Here is a 26,405-nt window from a genome sequence, read left to right on the forward strand (position 1 = left end):
GGTGCTTTTCTGACTGGAAGAGGCTTGTGGCCCTATGTAGGCCGGATTTCTCTCTCCCCAACCAGAGCAGTCTCCTGTTTATTTCTAATTTATTGATTTCAGTCAATTATTTCCTGAGTTTGATTATTTCCTGCCATCTACTCCTTCTGGATGTGACACTGTTTTTTGATCTAGAGTTCTCCCGTGTGCTGTTAAGTTACAGTATATAATCTTTCCAGTTTTGCCATGTAGGCACTTAGTGCTATGAACTTGCCTTTTAGAAACACCTTTGTCTTGTCCCGTAAGTTTATTTCCTTTCAATTCTAGAAGTTTTTTTTTTCATTTCTGTCTTGATATCTATCTATCTATCTATCTATCTATCTATCTATCTATCTATCTATCTACCTATCTATATCTTACTTAGCAGTGAGTTTCAGTTTCTAGGTGTTCATAGTATTTCTGTTGTTGTTATCCACTTTTAATCCATGATGGTCAGACAGGAGCCAGGACGTCATTTCAGTTTTCTTGTGTTTGTGTCCAAGTATGTTGATTTGGTTTATAATGTCAGTTAGCACCAGCGTTTCTTGGTTTAGTTTTTGTCTCGATGACCTCTTTGTTGGTGAGATTGTCATATTGAGGTCTCCCAGTCTCAGTGTGTGAAGGCCAATAAGTTACTTAAGCTGCAACAGTGTTTCATTTGTGAATTTGGACACACCTTTGCTTGGCACATAGATGTTAAAAATTAAAATGTACTATTGCTGGATTTTTCCTTTGATGAATATATAATGTCTCTAGTCTCTAGACAGTTTCTCTTCTGGTTAGTTTTAGTTTGAAGCCTATTTTTGTCAGGTATCTAAATGGCTATATCAGATTGCTTCTTAGTTCCCATTTGCTTGGAATATATTTTTCTATTTTATTTTATTTTTAAAGATTTACTTATTTATATGAGTACACTGTAGCTGTCTTTAGACACAAGAAGAGGGCATTGCATCCCATTGTAGATGGTTGTGAGTCACTATGTGGTTTCTGGGAATTGAATTCAGAACCTCTGGAGGAACAGTCAGCGCTCTTAACCACTGAGCCATCTCTCCAGTCTTTTCTTTTCTTTTCTTTTTTTTTCTTTTCTTTTCTTTTCTTTTCTTTTCTTTTCTTTTCTTTTCTTTTCGCTTCGCTTCGCTTCGCTTCGCTTCTCTTCTCTTCTTTTCTTTTTTACCCTTAGTTGATATCTATCCTTGATGTTAAGGCATGTTACTTGGATGCAGCAGAAGGGTGGATTCTGGTTTTTTGCAACAATTCTGTTAGTCTGTGTCTTTTTATTGGGGAATTGAGACCATTGTGTTGAGAGTTATCTGTGAGCAGTGTTTGTTGATTCTTGTTGTTTTGTTGTTGTGATGGTGTGTGTGTGTGTGTGTGTGTGTGTGTGTGTGTGTGTGAGTATGTGTCTGTGTATTGATTTGCTGGTCTGGGATTATTTATTCCTTGCGTTTTCTTGGTGTGGTTAATCTCTTTACACTGGGGCTTTCCTTTTAATAGTGTCTTTTGTAAGACTGGATTTGCTCTTGGGTCTTATGATGAAATATTATATTTTCTCCAGAGATTGAAAGTATCACTGGAGTCTGAGCTGGAAGCATTGGGTCTTTTGTAGTCTGTAGAACATCTGCCCAGACCCTTCTAGATTTTAGAATCTCCATTGAGAAGTCAGTTATTATTCTAATAGATCTGCCTTTGTATGTTACTTGGTCATTTTCTCTTACAGCTTTTAATAGTCTTTTGTTGTTGTTGTTTGCTTGTTTTGTTGTTCCTCTGCATGTTTAGTGCTTTGGTGATTATTTGCTGAGAGGAATTTCTTTCCTGGTCGAGTCTATTTGGTGTTCTATACAATTCTTGAACCTTAATAGGCATCCTCTTCTTTAGGCTAGGGAAATTTTCTTTTATGATTTTGTTGAACGTATTTTCTGTATCTTTGACCTGCATTTCCTCTCCATCTTGTATTTTTAATAACTTATAGATTTGGTCTCTCCACAGTGTCTCAGACTTCCTGGATGATTTGCACCAGATTTTTTTTTAGATTTAACCCTTTCTTTGACAGAGGTAACTGATTCTTCTACCAGGACCTGAGATCCTCTTTTTCATCTCGTGGGTTTTGTTGGTTAGGCTTGCCTCTGAGGTTCCTCTTTGCGTTCTTACACGTTTCCTTCCCAGGTTTCTTTCTGTCTGGGCTCTTTTTTTATTGCATTCATTTCTACTTTCAGGTCTTGAACTGTTTTATTTACTTCCTTTCACTGCTTGCATTTTCACAAATTTCTTTATTTCCTTTTTGAGGATCTCTAGCGTCTTCATAAAGGCTATCTCAAGACTTATTTCTTGGTCTCTACTATGTTGGGATTCTCAGGTCCTACTGTGACAGGATTGGTAGGGCCTACTGGAGATATTTTGTCTTGGATGTTATTGTTTTTCACACTGGCATCTAACATCTGGGCTTGGGAAGATTGTAAGTCTAAGTACAGATATCTGGTCTTTGTTGGGTGAGTGTTTTGTTCTTTGGTTTCTTTGCCCTTGTCTGGTCCTTAGGAGAGAGTTGTGGCTGTGTTGCTTGGTATGGATTTTTTCTGGGATCCTGACAGATGTAGCCACTGGAGGTACCACGCAATATGTATATTGGGAGCTGACACTTAGGGATGGGATGGGCTAGAAGGGATGGCCTGAGGATATCCACAGGAGAGAATAAATCAGAGTGTTCTATAAGGGCTTGCTTAGTCTCCTGGGAATGGGGACAGAGAGTGAGGAGAAGCCATAAGATGTAGTCTGCTACAGAGCAGGGGGTGAGGCTGGGGCACAGGATTTAGAGGAGAGGAGGGAGAGTGAGGATCTAAAGCTCTCCTACCTGCTTTGCCCACTTGCTTCTCTGTCAGGCTTGGCTGGTGTGCCCCCAGAGAAAGCCTGATGGAGCTAGGGCCTGGATTAACAGGATGGCTGGGAGGACGGTTAGAGGAGAAAATCTGAGTGCTCCACTGGAGATGGGAAGGAGGAGCTGTAGCAGATAGCCTGCTAGATAGATGGAGGTGAAACTGGGGGGATTGGATTTGGAGGAGGAGAAGGAGGGAAGATCTGCTATTAGGCTACCTGCCTCCCTGACTGGAGGGACCTGTGGCTTCTCAGGAATTTCCTGTCAGCCTGGGGGGCCCTTTTCAGGCAGGGTTTTTCATTCAACATAGAGCATGTCAATTTGGCTAAGGTAATGGTTAGCCAGTGGGTTGCTAGGATCCACTTGTCTCTATTCCTGCAGGATCGGCTTTACAGACTCACACACAGCACCACACTTTTATGTGGGAGCGAGGGTCTGCAGTCAGGTCTTCCTGCTTACAAGGAAACCAACTTACCTCCCCAGCCTGTCTTGTGTGCTTCTTTAAGACTGGGGGACTGAGCTCATTTATGTTGTCTCTTGAGATCCAAACAATGAGAGAGGGAAATAAGTTGACCGCAGTCTGCCTCAGTAATGGTTCCTTTCATAGAGGATGGTCTCAAAAGTTTCTCAGAGCTCTAGCTGGCTCAGAGGGCCCACTGTCAGTGGAAAGTCTTGCAGTTGTTAGCTAGTGCTGTGGCCTAAGGCAAGCCATTTAACCTCTTGGTGTCTGGATTTCCTCATCTGTGAGCCATGGATAATAATACTTCCCTACATCCCAGGTGTGTTGGGGGCATTAATTAATGTTTGTCTATTGCTTGGGGATCTGAGATGAAAGGCTAGCGTTGTTACTGCCGGTTTGCTGCAGGCGAGACTAGATTATAGTCCTCCAGATGGGCTGCATATGGGAAGCGGTTTTAGCAGAAGATTTTTTTTTTCCAAATGAAATGCAGGCTTTAAGGTTTGGGGCCACTTCAAAAGAAAAGGTGCTTGTGGAACGTCATCCTCTTTCCCAGCTTCAGTGGCCTCAGGTTTTACATCATCTGAAGTCAGCAACCAGCATCCTGGGGTTCTAGATGCTAATTCACTCAGCAAGGCACACTAAGATCCTTTCCTTTTTTCCCAGTGATTTCTCCTCTTCATATCAACAGGAGGAAGTTTATTGTTACATTGTTACAGAAAACTCTCAGTTCCTTGTGAGGAATACTTAGCATGTGGGGGTCCATTGAACAAATTAGTCCCTTATAAAGAGGATAAACAGTGTCTGTTTTAACCACATCTGGACAAGCCAGGCAGGCAAGAGGTTTCAGCCTTTTCTATTTGCTTCACTGTTCCCGCTCACACCATAGTACCTCTACTCCATCCTCACCCCCTAATCCTAACCCCAATCCCACCATCAGTTGAGTATTATTTTAAAAACAGCTTTTATGTTAAAAAGCGCTAGTGTGTTCTTGAAAGCTTTTAAAGAACACTTTGAAGAAGGACTTCTGGGTACGGAGGAGCTGGGCACTTTCCAGCTTAGGAGGAATAGGGTGGGAAAAGGCTTTCTTCCTTGAACGCTAGAAACATTTTGATTTCTCCAAAACCGGAAAAAATTGATACAATTTGAACAATTCTCAATTGGAAGAAATAATCTGTATCCAAGAACAAACAAGGACTTTACTTTCCTCCTAGAGTACAGAAGAAAGCAAATGGTCACCCTAGCTAATACAAGAAGTAGGGTGACTCTTATTAGGGGTTAAATACATGGTGGTAAAAATCCATGAGAAATAATTGCATAGAGGAAGGGATGACAGTCAAGATTCTGCATTTGATTTTTGTTTACATAGATTTACTGAATATGTTCTTCGAATCAGGGAGTATTCTATGTACTGACAAATAAGCCATTCATCAAGTCCCTATTTTCATAGAGTTTATGTTTTGGAGTCAGAAGGCAGGACCATATAAAGAAACAATTGGAGAGTTTGAGAGTGATTTAATCTGAGTATCTACAAAGGCCTTTCTGGAAGATGACTTTAAGCTGGTCAGGCCTGGAGTGAGAGCCAAGTGTGAGACTTAACATTATAAGATGACTGTTACAATGCAGCAGCTTCAGTGGGTATGAGATACAGGCTCAGATTCTAGCATATTCTTCAATGGAGGACCCAGCTGTCTGTTTGTTTCTTTTTCTACTTGTGTGTACGCATAAGTGGTATGCATATATTCATGTGTACATATTTGCATATACATGGATGCATGTGCATATGTGTGCAGGAACAAAGGCACATGTGTATATGATAGTCAGAGGTTGATGAGAGTCAGGTGTCTTTTGGAGTCACTCTCCACCTTACAGACTGAGGCGGGGTCTCTCACTTGAACCCAGAGCTAGTCTAATTAGCTAGCTTGCTCCAGGGAATCTCCTATCTGTACCTCCCCCCAATGCTGGCACTGCAATCAGCTCTCTGTGCCTACCTGGGTTTTATGTGGATGCTGGGAATCTAAACTCTGGTTCTCATATTTGCCCAGTAAATGTTATCACTGAGCAGTATCTCCACTCTGTGTTGCTTCTTCTATGATACAGTGCCACCCATCACTGGCTGCATATGATGGGAAAGTGGACCGTAGCTGGTGCATGCAGCTAGGATAGCCTGGGGGGGGGGCTCTAGATCTTGCAACACCTTGCTGAGTTCTTTGTATAGACTATATTTCAGTTTTCTCACCCGGGAGTTGAGGCAAAGACATCCTTTTCAGCTCTAATTGGGAAAATATTTACAAAATCATGAATCAGTTGTTGCAAATGTTCTGTCTTCAGGAATCTGTGATGTTATAGAAGAGTTTAAAAATTGATCGTCTATTGGCCATTCAAAATTTAGTACAATTAGGCAGAAAACTCAGTTCGGAAGTTAGATAAGACGAATGTCTTATAATATCTCACTAGAGAGAAAGCTTAACCAGATGTGCAGTTAAGAACTTCCAAAACCTTAGAAAAGTTTTAAACAATCTGTATTGCTACTGTAATGCTTGTGGTTTCTTTACTTTGGGATTTTTCTTGTTTTTACAAACTGATGGAAAGGAATACTTATGGAATGTCTTAAAGTTTACCAGCTGAGAATTCCATTTGTAGCAAAATTTGGACTGTTATAAAGCAGAGTCAGTAAGTAAATTTAGAAAGAATGAATTATTCTTTAATACCCTAGACTCTTCCCTAGGAATTAGACCCTTTCTTTTTAAAACAGTGATATCTCCACCACGACTTCATGAGAATAAAATAAAAACTTGCATCCTTGTGTGCCCTTAGCTAATAACACATCACAGACAGGGTTGTCTTCTCTAATGCTCAACCTTTTACAGAAGTGTTTCAAACAGTTATTTGACCCTCACAATTGCTTTGGAAGTAAAGTGGATGGGACTTATTATTCCTACTTCTGGAATAGAAAGGAGGGGCCTGGGAATTGGAATTTTTCTGGAATTGTGTGTGGTGACTTAAGTTAGAATCCAGGATCCTGACTCCTGTGTAGAATCACAACTTCCAAAAGTGGATACACAGTACCCTGAGTGTTCCCTATCCCGTGTCACTGCTTGTTTCTATGACAAGGCCCCAAAGAACTTCTGAAGACCTCAGAAGAGTTTGAGGCTACTGGGACATGTTTAAGCTTTGGAACAAATCTGGACAGCCACAGTGATTTCATTATCACAACCCTTCTATTGAGACTCTGCTCCCTGTGTACTGGGTGTCTGTCTGGCATGGCTGTGACACTTGTTGAATGACTTTTGTCTACTGCAATGATGAGACCATAGTTGGCTTGGGGTGTAAACTTTGCTTTAAAAAAAAAAAACTTGGGAGAGACAGTTAATCCCACTGATTCATTCTGAGTCCATGTATTAACACACTATGAATAACATAAAACTAGGTAAGATCCTTCTAAATGTCTGTCTGTCTGTCTGTCTGTCTGTCTTTCTGTCTGTCTGTCTGTCTGTCTGTCTCTATCTATCTATCTATCTATCTATCTATCTATCTATCGTATGTTTATGTGTGTATGTGGTGCATGGATACATGAGTGTGGAGATCAGAGTATGGTTCTCAGGAATAAGTTCATTCCTATTCCCTGTGGGTCCCAGGATGCATGATAACCTCTATCTATGGAGTCACCTCACTAGTCCAGATAAGACCCCTTTAAACATTAAAAAAAATTAGAGTATACAATTTTAAAGCTTAAGTTTCAGGCACCTGATTATCTTTTGCCTGACGTTAGTCAGTAAGCATTATGCTTAGAGAAACATGGAACAGAACAAATGGTTTTCTGCCTCTTTCCAGACCTTGCATTCTACCTTGGGCAGCAACTACTAAGCCTTTGAGTTAGAATGTGGCACAGGATTATATAAACTATTTTGCTGTATAATTTTGATGCACGGTTGTAAGATCTGTTAAATACATCTATAGGTTATACAGACTGTGGGAGGGGGAGGGGTCTACTTGAAGGTGGTGGAGAAAAGATGGATGAGATGTCAGGGAAAGAGTTGGGGGAAAAGAACCAGGCACAATTTTGTTAAAAATGTTACTCTTTATCATTAATAAATTAAAATAATGTGGTGTTTGGGGATGAGTCATAAGATAGATGTTGCATTCAGGGGCACTGGAACCAACAGACACAAAAACGAGACAGCCAAGCATAAAAAGATGACCATAGAACATTCGTTCCACTTGCCTTTTATCTTTTACACCTGTGTTTGAATTCATCCAAACCTGCATAAATCCTTTATACAGCTGTCGAAATTGCACCTGAAAAAAAAAGGCTGAAGTCGTCTCAGACCGGCTAACATTTCATCATCTTGAATACTTAAACCCAAACAGGCTTAAACACTTTGCCAAACCCAAGGATAATGGGCTTCCCATTGATCTCTGCTCTGTTCAAATGTTCAGCTGTGTGTGTGCCAAAAGGTACACGGAGGGCTGCCTCGCACAGCCTCCTACAATGTTTAGCTGCAGACAAACTCAAAGTATCAAGTACAAGGAGTCCCCTTTTAAATCGACACAAAGAGACATCCTTTGATATTTGTAATTAAGTAAAGAGCAGTTGGCCATCAAGCAAGCCAATCTACTTAAGTGAATTTTCTTTTCTTGTGCTAGCAGTTAACTTTGGTGTGTTTCTGGGAAGACTTCATAAAGCTCATGGTATTTTACTGGACTGTATCTGATGTCCATGTTAACTCCGAAATTTTATCACTTTTAATGTGGGATCTCTGACTAATTTGTCTCTTAGAAGTTGCAAATGCTGGGCTGGAGAGATGGCTTAGCAGTTGAGAACATTTTGCTGTTCTTTCGGAAAGTTCCTAGTTCCTGTCTCAGCACCCACACCAGGTGATCCACAACTGCCTGAAACTCCTGCTCTGAGATCTGATGCCCGTTTCTGTTTTCCAAAGGCACCAGCAAACACATAGCATGTACACACACACGCACACACACACACACACACACACACACACACACACACTTTAAATCTTTAAAATATTTGCAAATCTTAAATTTTAAAATGTGCAGAATTTCATACTTTGGATCAGATTTTCATAACTTCATGGTCATTCTTTCTATAGAATAATTTAGGTTGGAGTTAACAGCAATGCCTTAAATATGACGATGACGTTCAAGACACTGTTAAGAGTACCAGCCCTCCCCACCCCCAAAGACATTCGTATTCTAGTCCCCAGACCTGTGGATATGCTAAATGGTAAAGGTAAATTAAAATGACCAGTCACTTGGCTTGGGGAGTCCTTTAGGTTATTGTGGGGCAAGGCAATCTTAAAGCTGGAAAAATAATTGAGAAGAGAAAGTTCAACAATGTGTGAGAGCCCTGAAGATGCTCCAGTTCTGGCTGCCCTTTCTAGCAGCTAGGGAAGGCTGCCACAGCAGGTAACACACTCCTCCCTCCCATTTCCAAAGGAAACTTGGCTCTGCTAATACCAGCTTTTATGCCCACAAAGACCTGTCCTGGACGGCTAACTTATGGAACTCAAAGACAATAAGTTTGTGTTGGTTAATAAAAAACTATGTGAATGTGCGCATCAACCTTGTAGTAAGACCTACATGGTTCAGGGAAGCATAGACTGCATTGGGGGAATGCCCTAGGCTGTCTTCCCTGCAAACCATCTCTCAAAGCAGCCCCTTTCCAGCTTGGTGCATATTCCTCTAGACTGTCTATAAATATACTACAGTAAGCAGTTCAGTTGTGATGATTGTGTCCCTGGAGGAAGCCTACAGCATCTCTCCGAAGGACCTGCTAGCTACTTCTAGACAATAATGTTACCAGAACCTGAGTTGGCAGGTATGATCCTGGTCCTTAAGCCAGGGGGAGATCAGATGATTTAGATAAAAATAAAATATTCTTGGTCAAGTAGAAGACTTCACTTTGAAACCAAGAATCTTAACAAGCAGTCTCTTGGACCCTGAGAGATATGTTTTCTTGAAAGTAATGTGTTTTCCTTGTGAAATTTTCTTGAGGGTTATGTTATTGACAACTGAACAGGCACACATATGACGAAGTTTGTTTAATGGCACATTGCAACTGCAAATTTGAAGGCCTACAGAAGATTTAAAGTTCAATCCTTGCTATGATTTTGTTTATTTATTGTTTTTGTTTTTTCACTTTTTTTTGCTTTGTTTTTTGTTTTGTTATTTTAAGACAATGTCTCCCTATGTAACTCTGGCTGTCCTGGAACTCACTGTGTAGACCAGGCTGGCCTTGAAATCACAGAGATCTACTTGCCTCTGATTCCCAAGTGTCAATATTAATGGAAGACACCACCACACACACCCAGTTTGTTATAAGCTTTTAAATGATTATAAAATTACAAAAATGCATATAAATTGACTTTTTATACACTTGTGTGATGGATGGATGAGGCCGTCTGCAGTATCATTTCTATGTTTGGATTCTCAAACATGGCTGCTCATGGATGCAGGAGTTCCAAAACATAATAAACCCAGTATGATGTAAGCATGTAGAAAATGTATGACTGCATGTAATTAAGAATAAATCACAACTGCAACCCTGACAGGAATGTTCACTTGCATCATTCCATAAAATATTACAATGTATTATCAGGCCTTAAATACGTCACAGTTTGAATGTGAAAGTTGGCATCTTCGGTTTAGGATTCTCTCTGAGTAAGGAAGAAATACACTCAATTTTACAGTGATTTTGTTATCTGCTTTCTGGTTCACATTACCAAAAGTGAGAAGGCTTAGTTTCTTGGAAATAAGTGAACATAAAAGTTGATCCCCCCAAAAATGTAGCACATGCCATCACAGCCAGACATGAAAATAGAAACGCCACACAGCACAGTGCCTGTGAGGAAAGCCATGGGGGACAGAGTGTCTTTGATTCCTTCATGTTCCCTGGGAGTCACTGTGACAGAGACAAATGTTGGCCATCTTCTGCTCTGGTTCCATTAGTGAGGGCTTCCCACTCAGGCTAAGGACTGAATCCAGCTCTTCCTGTTCCTTGCCATTCATCTGCAGTGTTTCCTGCTCTTTCTCAGGAGGACTTCCTTCCTAAGGAAGAGATGGGTTTCCCTGGTGTTGGTAGAGAAAACTCTATAGTGAGCCTTTGCCTGAGCCGGATGCACCGATAGCTCTCTGTAAAAACCTGCAGAGAGTTTGGGCTGCTGGAGACCTTGAAACTCACTTCACTGACAAGATAATACCAAGGCTCCCTGGAAGTGGTACTGAGAGGAAGTCGGAGGTTTCAGGGTCATAGGGTATAATTTACATTGGGTATAATCAGATATAATAGTTGAGAGACAAATTGATTCAAGAAGGGTATCTAGTGTTGAGTCATGACTGTGGGAGCCTGAAGAAGGAGCAGTCCTAGGGTTTGGCATCTGGATGGACCTAAGCCAGGAAAAATGAAGAAAATGTGAATCTGGATGGAAGGAAGTGAACGTCAATCACGATGTCACCACATGTCACTTTTTATCATTCAGGAGCAAGCTTACTCTCTGATGGTCCCTGAGTGACACCAAGTGAGAGCTCAGGTTCAGTTTTGCTAATATCCCCCCCCCCCCAACTTAGGCTTTGTCATCAGGGGATGGATGCTGAAGCTACTCTTCCTGTTCCCTGTTTCCTGTTTGCTTCCTATTCTGTGAGGCAGCCTACCTCCTTATACAACCTGTTGGTGGAACTTGACTCTGGGAGCAACCAGTGAGTCCAGCTGGTAGTTTACCCAGCATTCAAAATAGCTTCTTTATGTCACCCAGTCTCTGAAGAGACTACCACAGCTGAGATGCTCCTTTGCTCCCCCCCCTCACCCCCTGCCCTCTCTGCTCTCTGATTCTCATCTCCATGAAGGTTTTAGTTCTAAGTTTCAGTCACTCTCCCGTGTTCTCTGTATCTCAGGATCCATAAGAGTGGTAGATGCTCTTGGGATTCTTACCTCTGGGATATCTAAATTCTCCTCCTTTGGGTCCTCTGTTCGTCAGTATTTGGCCAGCAGTTGTTTACTGTGAACTACTTTGGACTGTTTACTGGATCTTGGCTGATACACGCTGTCCTGAGTGGTGAAACTGAGAGGAAGAGGTACATCCCACAGACTTTTGGTGAGAAGGAATCAACAAGGCTTGGTGGCTACAGACATAAAGCGAGCAGAGAGGGAGTCGGTAGGGAGGACAGTTGGGAGGATGAGGCTACTATAGGCAATTGGTGACTCTGGATAAAGATACATGTGGGTAAAGATATTTCAAAGGCCTCTGGCAGGGAACTCTGTGAGGATGGAGACTGGTTTAGTTCTCTGAGGATGTGAGGATAGATGGGAGAATTGTCAGGGAATTTGTATGAAGGGGCTTAACGCAAAGTACATTGTGGGAGCTCCTGTTCGTAGCAAACAAAGGTCACCTCTTTTTAACATCTGGCAAGGGTTAGGAATAATGAAAGCTTCAGGGTTAGTTACTCTTTTAATGAGAAGACAGTACTAGTGATTGGTATTTTGTGATTGTTCACATAGCCAAACTTCACTTCTGATGGAGGCAGTTGAAGGCCTTGTCAATGAACAATATTGCCTTTACATTTTTAAAGGTGGAAGCAGGTGAGCAAGCTACACAAATAGATACATTACATGAGCAATAGACTATGAAGCCTGTTGTCATCAAATAAAACACATAGCCAAGCTCGCCTGACACATATGTAATAATAGTTATTATTGAGTTACACTGTAATTAGACACAGGTAGGTGGGAAGCAGTTCCTGTTAAGTATTGTAATTTGTATTGATGAAAGTCAAATTGAATTTTATACTATGGTTTCTGCTTTCTCAGTTCTTTATTTAAAATGGATTTATGACAGATTTTACTCTCGTGTGACATTACTTAAAATTTCCTGAAACTGGGTTGAAAGCTTCTTCCATGCTGACTAGCTTTTATTGTACTGGAAGGTGATTCTGGGGTAGAAAGGACACCAGCAGTCTTATAAACCCCGTGAGCTATAATACTAGTTTATCAGGAAAGATATGGCAATTGCAACTGTGGTATCACTGTTATGGGGGTAACCAGCAACAATCTGTTTGGGTTTGAGGCATGCACCACAGGATGCAATTTATCCTTGGTATTGTAAATTCAGTTAAAACCCCATGCCCGGGGTGGTGCTAGGCCCTAAGTGAGGGGTTGATGACTCGAAAGCCTCACGTGAGCTGAGAATCTCTAAACAGGAAAGTGGACATGCTTACAGTAGTTCTTTAGGGTGTTAGGATCTGGGAACCTCTTGATCAGTAGACCGATGTACCTTTGGTATTTACAACTCTGAGACTACAGGAGAATGGATCTGCAGATGGAATCTTTCACCCCCCAAAGTTCCCTTTTCTGTTCTATAAAAGCCAAGTCTCCTGTGCCTTGCGCACAGTCCCCACATCTATGGAGAGACTGCTGCTCTTCATTGTTCTGGTTACAGGACAGTGTGTTCCTGTAGAGGTCAGTCTCCTCTCTCTTTTGTTTCCATGTTGCTTCCATTAATCCCAATCTAACACTAAGGGGGAACTACTATTGTCGTGTAGCTAAACGGACATAGCATCAAACTACCTTCTAAATATGTATGTTTATTCCATAGTTAAATGCCACGCTCACCCTTAATCAAAGAACCCTTTCTTTGTAGTGAGTGGTAGTGAATACAGTCTGCATGAATATGGACCAGTCAACAGTCCGGAGTGGAGGAGGGAGGGGATCATGGGTGCTCCACTCCTTCCTGCTGAGCTGTTGGCTACTGAGAAAGGGAAATCATTGAGTTAGGTACCCAGTGGGAGCTCACCAGGCTCCGATGAATGGCTCCAAGCCCATCACCACACAGATGGCACTGAACAAGCTCACTGAAGTCACAAAACAAAATAAAAAGACATGAACATCGAAAGGGGCTTATCAAAAGGAGGGAAGCATTATATAATGTGGGAAGGAGCTCAGAGAGGATGAAGGAATGAGAGTAATCAGAATGCATTGTATACATGAGTGAAATTGAAAAGAACAAACTTAATTAATAATAAATTCAATTATCTAGGATTGATTGAGTTTTCATTCTGTTCCAAACATTGCTCTAGGGATGGGTTATGAACACGAGCAGAATTGACCCTGAAGTTGAGAAGTTCATACTCTAATCTGAAGCGCACACATGCTGTAGCATGCTTCTCATACACTTTTACACAATGAGCCCATTTCCTGTGTTGTGTGCGCTCCTCGATTAAAAAATGGAGTCTTCTGGTAGCCTTTGTTTCTAGTTGAAGTTTCCCTCTCCATCTGGTCTCACCTGCCTTCTTCTCATCATCTTCTGGGCATGAAAGACTTCGAAGCTACGTTTCCAATTTTCAGCTTCCCCGGGGGTGAAGTTCTTAATCCTAGAGATCTCTCTGGCTTGTGACTCTGAATTGACTTTGCTTAGAAGACACATGGTAGGGTGGATGGCACAGAGGGTAGAGCATGGGAGGAAAGGGCTTTTCCTTTTACAAATGAACACCATTGAACAAGTAGATGTTTAAGAGGTTTGACAGAAAACCCTTTTTTATTCAATGGCCCTAGAAGCCCACATATGGTTCTTTGACGATCACCAGTAATGAATCTTGCAGGGCCTGTATCTTAGGGAGTTTGTTTCTAGATTCTTCTTCTTCTTGGCATATAGAAGGGGCTTGCTTCTCTGCCACGCTGAAGAAAACATGACCATGCAGACAGATCACATTTGACTCTATCCCTTGTCTCTTGCTACATTTGTGATGGCCAGTCTTCTCATGGCAACAATAGAGACTATGCAGTACTGCCTCCCCACCACTCTTCTCCTGTGTAACAGGTGAAACTGACCCTAACTGTTGCTTCATATGTAAGCCCTGGCTTGTTTCAGCCAAACATTCTACTGCTACACCTTGTCTTGAAGATGGTGTCAGGGCTGGGGAGAAAATTCACACTTTAGAAGGCATGGTGAAAAGAGCTGGTTTTGTTCATATGCTCTCCTAGAATATGAGTCTCCTGACTAGAGATGAAGAAGCACACTGGCCTGATAATTTCTGGTAGTATCTTTAAAACTCATGAGGTGGCCAACTTGATGACAAGCCCAACATAAGAATTTAGCTTCGGGAACCCTGGGAAAGTAGAATTGAGAGTTCTACTTCTCAATTCTACTTCTGGGCAAACCATTCCAGAAGTCCAAGCTACTCTTGGACTTTTTAGGGAAGAAGCAAGGGTCTACTTCACTTGGGAAGTCAGTTTGAATGATTAATCACTACAAAAATCCTGCCAATTTGTGTATTTGCTTATTGGGTAGTTGAGGGATTAAATGAAGTCCCATGAATATGTTTCTTGTAATGTCTGGTATGTTAAAAGAAGGTCATGATAGTGTAATTAGTGCCTTTTAATGGGATAGAGAGGAGGCTACAAAGAATGACAAGCAATCAAGTCCCAGACATACGATGGTGATGGCTTTGGGTCTACAGAATAGGAATTAAGAATAGGAATTAAAAAAAAATCACTTAAAACTTCCACTTCATCACCCTCTCAGGCTAATTGCAAATGATTTGCTATTTTATTAGTGAGTGCAGCTATCATTATGTTAGGAAATAAAAAGGTTTACAAATACGCAGTGTCATATATTCTATAATTTAGAGTCGTGAGTCAGAGGGAGACACACACTGGCCTGCCAGTTCAGAGGGCTCCAGATGTCAAGATGTTCTAAGGAATGGAATGTGCCGGAGGTCTTAAAAGATTGTCAACCTTTGAATAAATAGGAAAGTAGAGTTTTAAAAATAACAACCCTGAAGAAACAGCGCTGGAGATCACAATTGTTGTCACAGTGTTCTGTTGAGTGGAAGTGCCCAGGCAGAAACCTACCTTTCAGAGACCTGGAGGTGAAGGGGGCCTCAGGCCCATCTGGGGGTTCCAGGAATTACAGCCTCAATTCTGAGTGCTATTGATGGCCCCTGGAGAAAGAAGGAGACAATGAAGGGGCACACGCAGAGATAATGTGCTCGGCTTTTGACATGTTTAGTTTTAGGAGGTGGTGGGACACCCAAGTAGAGATATTCTGCAGACAGAAGGAAACACGGGACTGAAAAGAGGGTGAGAGGTCAAGGCTGGGGTGGGAGACTTGAAAATCATCTGCACTCAGGTGGTAATTGAAGCCATCTGACGCAGCTTCCAGGAGATGCTGTAGGAGGGACAGATCTGTAGCTCCAAACCCTTTGCTGCAGGGAAGAGCAGAATGAGTGAGAAGGACTCACACATAGAGGCTTGGGGAAGAACTAAAGAGGGAGGGACAAAGAACTCTCCAAAGAAGGTGCTTGTGGGAGAATGAGAAAGAGGGGGTCGGGGGGGGGGGAGACTCATGAAATCGCTATAGAAGTAGGAAAAGCCGTAAAGAGCAACTAGGCAACTTGATATTTCCATCGTTTTATAGGCATCATTCTGAAGGGAGCAGAGGTCATCTATCCTCCCAAGAGCCAAAGAATCACGGATACAGGATGAGTGGGTTTGGAGAGGCTGAGTTCTTGCCGCCTTTCTTTTTGCACACAGGAAGGAAATAATTGTTACCATTTTGGGGGGGGTTATGAGGCTAATCAGCACTCTTAGAAGAAGAAGAAGAAGAAAATGAGACGTTCTCCCTTGTTATAACGTCATGGAGGTTTCCTTTAAGGGCCGACTCCTGCAAGTTACAGGGAAGAATTTGGTTTTCTAGGATAAGCAGTGCCACAGAAATCTAAGCATTAAGGAAAAAAAAAAAGCATCAAAGTAATTGAGAAATACTTTCTTGTTAATGTCAGTGTCCAGGGGTGCGACTGAAATTCCCCAAGCAAAACGCTTGTGACAAAGGTGGTGGGATTATAGCTTGAAATAATTTCTTAAATAATAACAATAATAAATTATTATCTTTAGGACAGAAGTCAGTATGGAGTCACATTTTTATACACTGGTATAACTTAGTACTGCCAGGTGTGATAACCAGCTGACTCACTCAATTCATAGAAGGGATTTTATTGTACCTGAGAATCATGTTCCTCTAATAGCTTAGCAAACCTCTTTAAGTAAGATGCACAGTAACCATGGTAAGAGGATAAAATTATTTTTCCAGGGCCTCCAGAGCCGGTATGCTGCTTAAGGTATCCCTATTGGCTAAGATAATTGTGATTAAACTCTTGCTGAGACATTAAACCATACTCTAATGCCACAGATCTCCAGGTTAAGGTTTAACTCCCTCACCCTCCCAATGCTAACTAATAGCTGTTTCAAATATGGAGAAAGGCAGCCATTTTTCCACAATGAATCTACATGGTTGGCTGCGGCTGGATCTGGCTGCTTGGGGTAGGGTTGGGTTGTGGCCAAGGACAAATGGCTTCCTTACACATTAGAAGCATAAACTTTTGCTCTGAGCCATGAGGCTTGTTTTGCTCTAGGTTTTACATTCATAATTTAATATAGTGCTGATTTTCCAGGCCTCTTGAAAATTCCATTAATTGAGCTTGATTGAATTGCTATGAGTTTTAGACTGTCTCACAGAGGCAAAGGAATGACACCACAAAACTAGAATGATTGGGGCAGAGAAAGGGAGAGATTGGAAAAACGAGCGGGGTCGCGGTGGATGGTGGGAGGGGAAACAGCTCTCTACTCTGGAAGGCTACAATGATCTTTGTTGTGTTCCAGGAGGAAAGGGGGAAGGAAGGAGGGAGCGGGGCTTGGGACTGACTGAATACTCTTTATGACTTGATCTAGCATGTGCTAATCCTTCTAACGCTCACAGTAACTCTTTATGGTATACACTATTGTTCTATTTACAGATAAATGGAGGCTCAGATTCACCTAGTAACAGTGGAGTCAGGGTTGGAAACAAGACTCCTTCCTTCCTTTCCTTCCTGTCTTGTTCCCGCCCTTCCTTCCTCTCTCCCCTTTTGCCCCCACTGAAGTGGATTTCTGCTTCCCCCACCCCCTTCATGAGTGGCTTGCAGAAAAGGGTTCTGATTTCTTTCTGCTGCATCTAAAGTGGACACTTATTTATCCCCGAGTGCTCTAATTTTTCAGCTGCATCTGAAACCCAAGCTGCCCTCCCATGCAGGTTGCTACAGTTCTTCAGGAGCCCTGGGTTTCTGGCGTTTGTACAACAGCAGTCTGCTTCTGTGTCAGGCTGTATGGTGGATCCGTTTCCTTCATTGTTAGCAGGAGCATACTCAGGAGTGAAGGGTTTATTTTAGGGTGTGGTGTCAGAAGGTTTCAGATCTCTGTGGTGAGGGTGGCAAAGTGGAAACCAGCTTGCTCACATGGGTGTAGTGTGGAAGCAGAGAGCTAGATCACAGACCCAGCAGTGGGCCTAAGGATCAGAGGCCCACGCAGAGCCATCTAATTTTGCCAGCCAACCGCCACCCCCTTAAAGACTCCAGAGCCTTGGAAACAGAATTGTAAGTCTGTGACCAAGTATGGATGCCATTTCAGATGCAAACCATAGCAATGTCTGCAGCCCCCAGGCAGGGCTATCATTGTCTTTCAGAGGAAGACCTAGAGGGCTGGGCAGGAATGAACAGGAATTCAGGGAAAAGGATGAAATCAGGCCCCACTTTTACAATTCAGTCAGAGTCACACTGGGGGCTATAGAGCAAAAGCTGTGCCTATTGTATCTTAGTGTTAGTTGTAGCCAGGGGAGGCATGAGGACCAGAAGGTTAAGATCATTTTTTATAGAATGAGTTCAAGGCTGGACTGGATTACATGAAACTCTGTCTTAAAGTACCCAAATTCAAAACCAAAACTACAATACCAAATGCCACACTTGTGTAGAAACCTCCAAGGCCATGGAGATAGGGAGTCAGGAGCCCCATGCCTGCTACCATCAAGAAGATGTGTCCCAGGTTAAAAGTGACAGAAGATTTCTGTAGGGAAGATAAGCAAGGCTGCTCTGGTACCTCATCAGCTCTTTGCTGTAGGTATCGTCTCTGTCTGGCTGTCTGCTTGGAGATCAGGATTGGAGTTCAACACAGAGGCCAAGGAGCTCTGACCCTGCCTGCTCTGTCACCTGAACTCCAGCACTGATTCTCAGTAAGGAGAGTGATTTTGTTCTCCAAGAGAGATATAGGACACACAAGCTATTTAGCAGCTTAGCTAAATAGATAATAACTTAAAGTATAAAATGCATTCTAAATACCAGATAGGAGACACTTCAGCTAAAAACTTACTTATTGGGGTGGAGAGTTGGCTCAGAAGTGAAGAGCACTTACTGCTTGTACTGGCTAGTTTTGTGTCAACTTGACACAGGCTGGAGTTATCACGGAGAAAGGAGCTTCAGTTGGGGAAATGCTTCCATGAGACACAACTGTAAGGCATTTTCTCAATTAGTGATCAAGGAGGAAAGGCCCCTTGTGGGTGGTGCCATCTCTGGGCTGATAGTCTTGGTTCTATAAGAGAGCAGGCTGAGCAAGCCAGGGGAAGCAAGCCAGTAAAGAACATCCCTCCATGGCCTCTGCATCAGCTCCTGCTTCCTGACCTGCTTGAGTTCCAGTCCTGACTTCCTTCAGTGATGAACAGCAGTGTGGAAGTGTAAGCTGAATAAACCCTTCCCTTCCCAACTTGCTTCTTGGCAATGATGTTTGTGCAGGAATAGAAACCCTATGACACTGCTCTTCTAGAGGTCCTGAGTTCAATTCTCCACCCAGGTTCTCTGTAAGCTCAACAAGTGCTCGTAACCACTGAGCCATCTCTCCCACTCTCATCACAATGAAGAAGGACTGAACACAGGTAGGAGACATAAGCTGTGGAAGAGTATTGAAAGCCAATTGTTTCTTTCTACTTTTAATTCTTTCAACCTTCTTGTTTGTTTTTGGCGGCAGATGCGAACATCAAATGTCTTTGGTAATGAAAGTATGAAACTTAGTGTGAAACTTCACAGCTCTTGTTCCCAAAGCCTGTTCTAACGGTATGGACATCCTTAGAATTGTATAAACTTTGGGTTGGGATAATTTTGGTGTGTGTTATTTATTTGCAAGGGTTTTTTTTGGGGGGGGGTGTTTGTTTTTGTAATAAAGTCTATAAGGTTAGAAAAGAGCAGCAACAGGAAGTAAGAACACCACTAGCGACATAATGACTGTCTTCTGTGTGTCTCAGATCAAATACTCGGTCCTGGCTTCCAATTTCCCACAGACTCACAGTATCTTCTATCTTGGATTTCATTGTTTCAGTCCTCACTTAGAAGCAACCCGGATTTGGGAGTGCTCAAACCCCGTGGCAGCCCATGAACACAGTGTAGCATCTCATGCCGTCTTAGTAGGGTCCATAGACTCACTTGCTGTCTCTGCACAGTCAGCTAGGGGTTGGCTTTCCCAGAGAGCCTAGTGTTGCAAGACAGATCCAGCCTTAAAGAGAAACAGAAAGCCACAGCCTGTCCTCTGGCTCCTGCTAAATTCCTTTCTCTTCGATTATGAAGCACCTCAGTCTCTGTCTTTGGGTCCCCACTTCAATCTACACATCACTTTTTATACTACCATACTTGTGGAGTTAAAGTCCTAGACAACACGCACGTGCTATGATTATCTTTCTGGAACTTAAAAAAAATACATAATTATATTTTTATGTGGTGTGCACATGTGTGGATACAGCACACATGGAAGTCAGGGGACAATTTGAGGGTGTCGGGTCTGTTACTCTACTATGTGGAACCCAGGCACTGAACTTGGGTCTTCAGGCTGACAAGCGCTTTTACCGATCAGCTGTCTCACTGTCCTCTGGAGCAATTTTGCTTAAACCAACCGAAAATGCAGAAGAGCCTAAGTCTGGGTTGGGGTGAGGTGTGGCATATTCATCATGAAAGTGTAAACAGTTAGTTTCCAGCACTGACCCTGGGTTAGTTTTACGTATTTTCCCCTCTGTCGTCTAGGATGAATCTTTGGTCCTAAGTTTAAAGTTAGTTCACTGCTGGCCTGGAGGGTTTTGTTGTTGTTTGTTGTTTATTTTTGTTTGTTTGTTTTTCTGCCAGTAAGAAATCTACTTCTTTTTTAAAAAGTCCAAATGCTGGCATTGTCCAGAAAATTTTAACAGGCTTATTTATAATTGTTATAAAGTTGAACTGTTAAAATTTGTTCGCTGAAATATTTTCCTTGCATTGATCTTGTATTTATATAAAAAATTCACACATAAATAAAAGCAGAGAAACTGCCAATACCTGATTCTGCCCTGTTTCCACTCGCAGTCATGTACTTAAGTACCTTTGACCCCACGGGAAAAACAAAAAACAAAAAACAAAAACCTAACATTCAGAACAACTGATAACTGGAACAAGAGGTAAAAAATTATCTTGACAATGAGATGTTTCCTCCCATAGTGGACTCTTAAGCACATTCTTGGTGTATGAGGCGTGCTAGCTGGATATCTTTTGGCATAATGGTTACACGTTTGGAAGGATAGCACTCAGGTTGGTATCTTTAAAAAGGCCAATCAGATAGCCCTCACTTGCCTCCTGCAAAGCACCAATAGCTGCACTCTGGAAGCACAGGTCTGTTTTGAATTCCTGAGCAATTTCTCGCTCTAGACTCTGAAAAGGGGAGCTCGAGAATAAGAAGTTCAGTGGACTTCTGATAGTGTCTGACTTCATGGAGTGCCACAGTACTGGGTGGGGAAGGATGAGATTTCTTCACCCCTCCAGTAGAGGGCGCACTCCTGAGAGAGGCTTTTGAGTGTTTTACCACTGGTGGATCTGTGGGCAGTCTGATTTCTATGGGCACCTCCTTACTTAACCCCTTACTCCTTTGGCTGGGGCTGGGGCTGGAGCTCGGCAAACAAGAGGAGGCACGGGGTTGAGAGCAGCTGCAGCGGCACAGCAATGGCTGAAAACACCTTTCCTGGTGAATTTTTAAGCTCAAGTTTTCTTCAGGAGATAGACTGTGGTTTTAATCACCATGCTTTTGTCTGTATTGCTCTGTTCTCTCTCTCTCTCTCTCTCTCTCTCTCTCTCTCTCTCTCTCTCTCTCTCTCTCTCTCTCTCTCTCTCTCTCTCTCTCTCTCTCTCTCTCTCTCTCTCTCTCTCTCTCTCTCTCTTGTTGTGCTAGGGCTTCCACCTAAGATAATACTTATGCTAGGTGCTCGTTTGACCACTGTATCATATCCCAGCCCTTAATCACTTTGATTTGATGGAAGCAAAGATCAATCTGTTTCACAAAATAATGGGGTCATCTAGCTGCATACTGGTTGTTACCTAATGGTGTCACACCTTCTTAGATGTGTTGGGAGCTCTTAGTGTGTAAGATTACTGTTCTTTTCCCAGTCCATTCTCCCAGTAAAGCTTCCTTCACTTATACTGATTTCCCTGGGAGGGAGGGAGGAGGGAGGGAGGGAGGGAGGGAGTGCTTCACCTCTGTCCTTCCGATATGTGGATGAAGGGTGTGTGCATGGAAGGGCAGAAAACTACCTCCTGGTCCTTCATGTGCCTCTTACTAGAAACAAGTGCCATTGTAGAGGAAAGTCAGCACCTACAGATAGCTTTCTTTGCATACTCAAGTTTCAAGGACTGTAAAAGCTTAATTCAGAAGGTCTCAATACAAGGCTGCTACAAATTTTAAGCAAGAAAATTAAAGCATTATAATTCTGGTGTGACTTCATTAAATGTAAGAGAGAGCCTGATTCTTTTTTTCTTTGTGGTCACCTTATTAATCTGTTTTCACTTATTTTAACGCTCTTCCCTCATTCACCCCATAGACTTACTTCTGTTTCATGTAAGTAGATCTCCACGTCACAAGCCATGAGGAAAAAAAATAGCTAAAGTTTCAATACCTTAGTGTTTTTCTTTTCATGGATTTACTTTAATATAGTGCCATTCAAATGGGAGTCTGTCTGTCTCCCTCACACCCCCCCGCCCTCCTCCGTGTGTGTGTGTGTGTGTGTGTGTGTGTGTGTGTGTGTGTGTGTTGATTTGTAAGAAAAAGCCCAGATAATTTTTTCTATTATAGATGACGAATGGATACTTGGTCCTCCAGCCTCAAGTGTTCTCTGGAATAGGACTGAACTATGGTGCAAACAGCAGGAAGTGATAGATTTTTTAAAAGTTATTTTACAGGCTCCTTTGTAGGGGATTTTTTTTTCTGCACTGTTAAGGCGCGTTCACTGTAATGGGGCTTGTCTTCTATGTTTAGACATGAAAGTGGATGTCTTTGTTGAATGGTAACATGGGGGAATGACTACGTGACAGAAGTATGTAAAGTATCTTGTAATTCAGTAGGAGAGTCAAAGTTGGCCTCAGCTCTTCACATTCTCAGGGGTTCAGAAAGGATTAAAGCAACAATAGCTAGATCCTATACACGGAGGAACTGAAGGGTAACATTCCTCGGACCTCAGAGACCTCTGAGTGAAAGGACTCGGGCAATTAAGGTCTTTAGGAAATCTAATGGGGTCATTTGTGAATGCCATCTTCATGGAACTTGGCAAACTGTCATCTCGGAGATCAAGGGAGGTCACTGGCTTGAGGGTGGGACATGAGGAAAATGAAGTGCCTGTTTCCTGCCAAGTGTGTCTAAATACTCTTAGTTTTTGTCTGACGCTGGCTATTTAAAAACAAAAAACCAGAACAACACACTGACGCGGCTGAAAGCTAAAGATGCGATGACCTTGCGACGTGAGTTCTCCTGATTTTCTACCTTGCACGATATATTCAGAGAGCCTGGATTTGTTTTCTCTTCCAGGCAAATGACCGGAGCACAATTGTTCACAAGTAATTGAAGTTGGCCAATCACCAAGGATTTATTAAATGCAAATGATGTGTTATGCTAAAGGCTCACAGAGAATAAAAAAAGGGAACTTTCTTTTGTCAGCTTAAAAACTCAGGGACATTCCTATTATCTCTACCTTATCAAAACCCTGTGTGGGGGTGTTTGGGAAAGGACAGAGAGATTTCAAAATGGGGGTGGAGGGATAGCGTTACGACGTTTGACTCAAGAGCACCATACATTTCAAGTGGGACTGTGACAGTGGACCACTGCAGTGTGTCTACAAAGATTATAAATGATCTGAGAAATAAGTCACACAAAGAGAGATGGAAGCAATTAGATAGAAGCAAGAATGTTAAGCAGATGCAGTTAGAAAGTGTTGTTTTTTTTAAATATTCAAAGGAATGTTTGCCGGAAGAACGGATTAAAAATTCCCTACTGATGTGCGCTCCTACTACTATCACTAAACTTAATGGTCTGGGGACCTGGTGCTGTGGAACACTGTGAAGAGGTAGCAGTGGGCTGATAATTTTTCCGTCATATTTTGTCAAGAGTTGAGGTGTATTGCACCATATTACAGGTAATCTGTCATGAATAAGATGCCTGGCAATTGTAATAGTTATGTGTGGTGATGGGTGCTTTCCTAGGATAGTAACCATGGGGATAGAGAGGAAACTCCAATCCTTAATGGGATGGGAAATGACCATGCAGCAAATGAAGGAGGAGAAAGAGTCTATCAAATTCTCCAAACCATAATTCTTGTGGGTAAGAGATACTATTGACAGAATCCAGAGAGTCACAGGAGGGGATACTGTGTGAATACTTTTAAGGGAGAGAAGGTAAAGGAGAGAAAGCAAGAGGAGACAAGCCCAGAGACAATTTTGCTTGTTCTTGGCAGGTACTCAAGTGCAAAGACCTGGTGGTCTGTTGGAGTTCTGAAATCAGTACAGATGCAGCTAGAGATGTGGGGGAATGCCTCTAGGGTGAGACTCTGTGAGGGAGATGGGAATGGCAAGATAAGTTTGCATGAGCTCTGCAGTAATGGGTACTTAGGCCGTGTGTAGCGGGAGAGGGTGGCATGGGGAATGGAAGGTTCAGGAGGTTGTACTTTTAGATTAATTTATAGATGTTGACATGCTCATCTTTTACTTCAGAGAGTAAAGTGGTGACAACTTTAAAGTCCCAGTAGCTAACCCCAGCATTCCAAGAGTTGATTTTATTTCATCTTGGGCATATCTTGAGAATCATTACCATTGTGATTACCGTTGTAAAGACTCTCAGCTTTCACTCATATAATTTTAGGAAAGCCCTTGTTCACATGGAAACTGTCGGCAACAAGCGCGTCTTGCTGCTTTGTCTAGCTACCCACTCTACCTGGAGGGTCCTCTGGGTGTCCCAGGAGTAACGAAGTCACAGGTAAGCAAAGGGCGGCCTTTGTCTTGGTCATTCCCATCCGTGGAGAGTTGAGGACAGTGTTTTCAACTGACTTACACAATGGTGAAACCCACTGAGTAGAGGGAGCCAATAACACATAGCTAACACTCAGCTCCCATTTCTACAGCATGGGTATAGCTCACAGGACTTTGTAGTTGGAAATAAACTCTCCCATAAGATAGCAGCTATCCTTAAATCCACAGTACTTGGGATTATATCCACAATTGGTTTCCTGCACCTTAATAGAGTCTCTCTCTCAGAACTGAAGCACGCGCATGAACTAAGCAACCAAAGTCACTATTTACACCATAGTTTACCTCCAGGACAGAAAAGGTCTGTTTGAACATTCTGAATAATCACCAGGTGGTTAGTGAGGCTAACCATCTCCTAATGAGTTGATTTACTCATCCACTCGTCAGGTAGTGAGCAGGCTGTTTGGAGAATGAGAGATTTTAAACAACAGCAACAGCCTCTCATCCCCCTGCCATGCACCAATGTAGTAGTAGTAGTAGTAGTAGTAGTAATAATAATAATAATAATAATAATAATAATAATAATAATAATAATAAAAGAGTTCCTGTCCTCTCCTCAGAAATGCTGTAGGCTTTGGTAGGAGATTTCTCAAATGTCTACTTCAGTTACTCAAATATTTCTGGATGTGTACAGACAGTTTTAGGCTTGTTTTAAAATACAAGTCTTATAAGTTACTGCACACAGGACTTCAGCCCAGGCAGCATGTACTTTTAGATACTGGTAAACCTGGACCTATCATAAGTGTAAACTCTGTGTCTGCAACACAGCTTGTTTGGTCTTCAGTACAAAGCCCATTCTTAGTCCTGTGAGCAAAAGCCAGAAGTAACAATTATAAAAAACCCTCTGGGGCCCAGGTGGCCAAACTCTCCGGATCTTTTAGCCCCTTGACTGTGTCAAAAGTATCTGCAAATGAACTTTTTGGATGTCACAGAAAAAAAAAAAAAAAAAACATTTGGATGGTCCCTTTTATCCAGTCAACTGGAAAGCTCACAGCTCATACCAATGACCACATCTAAGTCTGAATGCAGAGGTGCCCTTAAGTGGTGTTTTTGAGCTAAGTACCACGGCAGCTGCAACATGCTCTCATGTTAACCAAGAGGACCCGCTTTCCCCAAGGGACGGTGAGTCGGGGCTCTGTTTCTGTGGTTCAGCAAAGGCTGTTAAGGGGTGGCAGGAGGTTGCCCTTTTCCCACCACCTTCATCCCCGAGATCCTCTTGGCCCCGACATCATGCTGTTGGCTACTCGTCATAAAGCTTCCCCTGTCAAAGGGAATTCAGTGGATGAGCCATGAGCACACTTACAGTCAGATAATAGATGAAAGGGGCCTCAAGATAAACGAGGTGCCTACGGAAAGCCGGGCAAGGTTGTTTAAAAGAAGATGGCGAAGGCCGTTAATTCTCATCAGGCAGTTTCAAAAGGCAGTGGGCACTTGACTTCTTCCTTAAGAGCACATTATCTCACGTTTGTGTGAGAGGGGCCCTGGGCATGTTGAAAGGGTGAGAGAGCCTTTCTAAACTGACATCGTTAAATACCGTGCCCCCTATTTTTTGTAACAAAGATAAAACAGTTTGTGGCCTCCCTTTCAAGCCAACATTTTGACCAGTTTGAATCACAAAAATATCTGTTCTCCCTCACTCTCTTTCCCCCTTCTCTCCCCTCTCTGCCCCTGCCCGGAATGTTCCAATCGTATCTGTGGGCTTGTAACACCAGCACCTACCATATTTTCTTTTCAGGGGTTGATCCTGTGTAGATGCCAACTGTACTACAGTGTCAGTGGCCTACTGTTTCTGTCTTTATGCTACAGAACATAACATGAATTTCAAAATGTGAGCTAAATGCAGGTCACCCAGCTTTCCTCTCCTCTCCTCCTCTCCTCTCCTCTCCTCTCCTCTCCTCT

General features: G+C 42.4%; 1 pseudogene; it reads left to right on the forward strand.

The window, feature by feature from the left end:
• LOC110309701 overlaps nt 1-26,405 on the forward strand; it is a 44,830-nt pseudogene that overhangs the window by 16,742 nt on the left and 1,683 nt on the right.

This window comes from Mus caroli, chromosome 14, assembly GCF_900094665.2.
Source record: "Mus caroli chromosome 14, CAROLI_EIJ_v1.1, whole genome shotgun sequence".
Taxonomy (NCBI): domain Eukaryota; kingdom Metazoa; phylum Chordata; class Mammalia; order Rodentia; family Muridae; genus Mus; species Mus caroli.